The sequence below is a fragment of the Sinocyclocheilus anshuiensis genome, unplaced genomic scaffold, assembly GCF_001515605.1.
Source record: "Sinocyclocheilus anshuiensis isolate Anshui unplaced genomic scaffold, SAMN03320099.WGS_v1.1 scaffold84, whole genome shotgun sequence".
NCBI classification, from domain to species: Eukaryota; Metazoa; Chordata; class Actinopteri; order Cypriniformes; family Cyprinidae; genus Sinocyclocheilus; species Sinocyclocheilus anshuiensis.
Window position 1 is genome coordinate 230,134 of NW_015557076.1, and position 5,290 is coordinate 235,423.

The 5,290-nt window shown below is 43.3% G+C and overlaps 1 pseudogene; it reads right to left on the reverse strand.

Annotated features, from left to right (window-relative positions):
* Positions 1–1,618: 1,618 nt before the first annotated feature.
* LOC107676785 (beta-hexosaminidase subunit beta-like) lies at positions 1,619–3,923 on the reverse strand (annotated as a pseudogene).
* Positions 3,924–5,290: the final 1,367 nt, after the last annotated feature.

Consider the following 5,290-nt stretch of genomic DNA (forward strand, 5'->3'; position numbering starts at 1 on the left):
TTTTGCTCAACCACAAGTGACATTTCTGGGCCATGTGGTATCATCTGCGGGTCTTCAGCCAGATGGGAAAAAATATTCAGAAGGTCAAGGATTGGCCTACTCCAGGAAGTCCTACAGAAGTTTGAGCCTTCTTAGGTTTGTGTTCATATTACAGGCATTTCATTCACTCCTTTTCTCAAATTTCAGAGCCACTGCATGCTCTAACTAAGAAAGGGAAGTTGTTTGTTTGGACTAAGACAGAACAGGAAGCTTTCAATTCCCTGCGACATGCACTTACAAATGATCCAATTCTTTCTTACCCAGACTTTTCAATTGAACTCTATGACTGGACTATTGAGTACCAGCATGGTCCTAAACATGCCAACGCAGATGCCATGTCTCGTCGACCTGACGAAGAGAGTAGGGAGATTTCTAATAATTCTGAGATCAAGTCTGTCCATTTAGTGGCCATTTCAACGCAGAGAGAGGTCACCGAACCGTATTCTACTCCTGTACAGCTTGTTTCTTCTGATACATGTTCTGGGTTTGAACCTTCAAACTCTCCTTTCCTTGCCTGTTCCAGCGTTGCATGCCTGGGTATGGGTAGTGAAGATATACAGCAGGCTCAGACAGCTGATCCTGTTCTAAGCATTGTTGCTGAATGGGTATCAAGTAAGGAGAGACCTACATAGTTCGCTTGCAGTTCCTTTCAGCGTTGTATGAGGCATTTCTGGAAAGAGTTCCCAAGGCTTACTTTTGTGGATTTTGTTCTTTGCCATAAAGTTAGACCCCCACCAGGTGATCAGATCTTGCAGGTTGTAGTTCCACCTGCGCTGAAGCCAAAAGTGTTTGAGAATTTGCATGGTCACTCGCTTTCTGGACATTTCAGTGCACAAAAGACATTGCAGCGTGCTCTAGTGAGATGTTTTTGGCCCCACATGTCTAGGGACATTACAGAGTGGTGTGCTCAATGTCAAGCCTGTGAATCAAGGAGACCACCAACGCCTCATCAGCAGGCATCAATGCAAAACATAATTGCAAGCATGCCTTTTGAGAAAATTGCTGCTGATCTAACGGAGTTGCCTGCTACTCAGAAAGGGAACCGTTATGTTCTTGCAGTAATGGACTACTTTACAAAATATCTCAACCTCTATGTTATTGCTGATCAACGTGCAATGACCATCGCTAAGTGTTTGTTCGAAGATTATGTGGGCCAGCATGGAGTGTCCCAGAGTTTGCACACTGACCAAGGCGATGCTAGCGGGCTATTTGCTAATAGCGGAGTCGGGAAATCAAAATAAAACTAGTGATAACAAGGCGCTCTGATTACTTTTGTTGTAGAATACGATAGGGGATATATTCACACGTTATAGAAATGAAAATGATGGTGTATAAATAGAATACGATAGGGGATATATTCACACGTTATAGAAACGAAAATGATGGTGTATAAAATTGATTTTAAGATAAAAAATTTGACGACAAAGAATTAACTTGACGGAGCTCAAACTCAAAACACACGGCAGCAACAAAAACAGGAAGTGACGTCAGGATTTTTTTTATTTTTTTCAAATTCCATACAATTTATTCACAAGAACATTAATTACAATTTAATCAAATTTAAGCCTACAGAGAACTGTCCATTTAATAATAAAAACCAGTAATCAAAAATATCAAGTTCTGGCAGTATCTGGCTCAGTGCATACAACAGCAAATCAGTTACTGGAATCAATAACATGGTTTTATCTTTTAAAAAGTGTTGTCCTTGTATTCCCTTTAATTGTCTGCTGTCAGCTGAATGTTGAAGTTCATAGGCCCTTGTACTCCTGACGGCAGTGGCCAACAAATAGAGGTTCTGCAGGTATGCCTCTCTTGACCATGCGGCAGCGATGCTGGACCAGATGATTATAGGCATTATCCACATCTGTCATGCTTTTATCACTCCATAACCTCTCAGCGACAGCACTGGCTCTTGGCCAGAGTCGAGGAGTGAGGTTGGTAGCATCCACATACTCTCCCCAAAGACAAGTCTCTCCACCTATCACCAGCTTCTTCTGTGCATCTGTGCAAGGGAAATTGAGTGGCTCAACTTTGTAGTAGTGTTGCCAGTCCTGTCCATAGCTAATGTAGTCCAGGTACCAAGGGGCAGAAAGAATGGTTGTAAATCCTGCCCCAGTCACATTCTGAAGCTCCTCCTCCATCTTGTTCCCCATCCACACCTCCACCACAGTGTCATCCTTCAGCTTCACTCCATTATCAAACACTTCCTGCCACACCATGTAGTCTTTCTTGGTAGCAGCCACAATATCAAGTAACCTTTGAATGTAGAAAGACTCCAGTTTGCTGTAGTCTGTGCCAAAGCCCTGCTGCACCATACACTTCTGAATATCAGGATTGGACTCCCAGCAACTGAAGTCAACTTCGTCTCCCCCCAGGTGTATGTAGGCATCAGGGAAGACTGTGCTGATCTCTTTAAAAAACTGTGTCATGAAGTCATAAGAGGAGTTTAAGATGGGGTTCACCGGCCCAAATGTTCCTGAAGGACTAGAGCCACTGTAACAAGGTGTTAGCAGATCCTTTATGCCTAAGGGATAGGGATGGCGCGGATCCCCCTCATGCGAGCGAACTCGATGACCATCTTCACGTCGGATGGAGTGTACACATGCGTGAATGGGTGATAGGCTCCCTTCTGACTTAACTCGGGGAAGGTACGGCTCATGTAAGGAAACAAATGATCGTCCACAATGTGCCAGTGAAATACATTAAACTTGTTCATCGCCATAGCTTCCTGTGAAAATGAGACATTTTATTACTTAACGCTGTGGGATGAGAAGCATTTCAAAATGCATCAAATGGGGAAAAAAACAAACCTTGGAGGGTCCTTGCACATATTTCCACTAATATGAACATGTGACTTGCAGTTAATTCTAGGTCAAAACTTTATATCACAACTGTTTGCTAACCGCAATTTTTTCCAGACAAACCTTGTGATAAGCGTCATCTTGTCTTGTGATTACCGTCATGTATGAACATAAAGAACTTGACTTTACAGTCTCATAAAATAACTTCCTTGAGCTTTTTAGCTGACACAAGTCTAATGAGGAAACTGAGCATTAATGAAAAAATGCTAAGTCATCGATTAATCGTGGCCTATTTTAATCATGGCCTAAATGTCACTCTAGACCCATGCATGTGTTTAAGTAAAGCATGACCTTGTAAAGCAAATGATTTCAGCTCACCAAATTGGCCAAAATGACTTTGAGTGGCAGGAAGTGGCGAGATGAGTCCAGGAGGATCCCTCGATGGGCAAACCGTGGGAAATCTGAGATCTCTGTCTTATTGATGTTGTTCTGTTGAGGGTCCCCCGATGGGCAAACCGTGGGAAATCTGAGATGTCTGTCTTATTGATGTTGTTGACTCCATAGTCATCCTCATAGACCAGCTGGCTGAATGTTTCCAGTCCTCGAAAGCTCCCCATACATTAGCAGCTTTCAGCACAGCAGAGGGTTCATCAACGGACAGCTCATATGACTCGTCGGTTTGCAGACTCGGGAAACCGTCGCACTCCGGATCAGCTGATGTTACCCATACCTGAAGCTCCACGAGATCTGAATCATACACTTTCTTCCGGCTCTTCTCGGGCTTCTTCAGGTCACCAAATATGTATTCAAAATATCTGCGAAATGCATTCTCGAGCATGCTGCAGCTCGGTCCGGCGGAGGACTGTTTCGCTTGGACGATCTGAAACCTGGTGGGGCTGAGTTGAAAAGCGATGGCGGACGACTGAAATTTCTGCGGTAGCGGCCAGAGAGCGATTTCATCCAGCTCTTTCTGTTTTCCTACAAAGTCGCCGAAGAGCCACCCATTGCAGACGGCTACCGCCAAAAACAGCGGCGCAGATTTGACCAGACAGTACATGGCTGTGTTGAGCTGCGGTCAGCTGACTTCTGACCATAGGTGGAACTGACCTGACCGTATGGTGGAACGTGCCAATAGATCTATAAAAGATCAGCTTGCAAGTACCTGTATACCAAAGGGGGAGAATGGGATGACCACTTAAAACAGGTTGAGTTTGCTTACAATACAAGTGTGCATTCTTCGACCAAACACACACCTTTTTTCTTGGCACATGGCCGAGAAGCTCGCCTTCCTGCTGATTTTCTTCTGGGTGTTCCCATAGCACCTTCTAGAGCTACCCCAGGAATCCCAAATGAATATGCGCATTCTATGCTTGGCCGATTACGCTCTGCTTTCACCACTGTTGCAGACAATATCCAGACAGCTGGAGCACAGCAAAAGCATTACTATGACCGCCATATCTGCCATACAGCTTATCAGCCTGATGATCTCATATGGTTTGATCTTCCAGCTATGTCAAGACACAAACTCTCTCCAAAATGGACTGGACCATACAGGGTCCTTGAGCAGATTGGATTCATCCACAGGTGACATTGGAGTGACATATAAAGTGTTAGATCTGCTTGATCCTAGGTCAAAGCCTAAAGTGATTCACTATAATCGGCTAAAACCTTACCGCTCTGTGTGGTCCCCTGAACCACATCCAGTTCTGATATCCCCTCAAAGTGGACGCCCTCCACTTACAGGGCTATCAGGGTCCAGACCTTATGTTCTTCAAGATTCTTTGGTACCCAAGTCTGTAAGATCCATTCAAGGGGTGCAAGAGAGGGATGGTACATTACCTCCTGTTCAGAATGAACTGTCTGAGGGGTCTAGAGCTAAATTGCCAGTAGAAATCTCTTGTGAAAAAACAGCAGAGGGCACGACAATAAGGTCAGGACGTTCTGTGCATCCTCCAATACGTTATAGGGAATTATAATGTCTTTATTTATCTCTATAGTGTTTTTTTCCTTCCCATTTGCTAATACATTCCTAGTATGGGATTTTGAAGGGTATGGTAGAAAACACAGTGGAATAATTCAAATGAGGTCAGAAACATAACACATTCAAGTTGTTATTTGTATGTTGTAAAAGTTTACTGTTGTTGAAACTTTTTTTCCTGTACCTGAAAGTGTTTTGTGTTGAAATTACCAAGGTTTGGAAAGCTTATGTTGTTACAAATGTATGATTTTTGTTGTGGTTTTTGAGAAAACGAGGACATTTCTTTTCATAAGGGGGAAGTAGTGTAAGTGTTAAAAATTAAACAATTTTATTTTTGTGTTAGAAATGCCCCATGTTAAAATGCCTGTTGTTATGAGGACTTTTATTCTGACGGGGCGGAAAAGGGAAGAGAGAAGAAGGTGAATAGAGAATAAAGTGGAGGAAAAAGAGCTTGTCAGTATTTTAGGGTTTT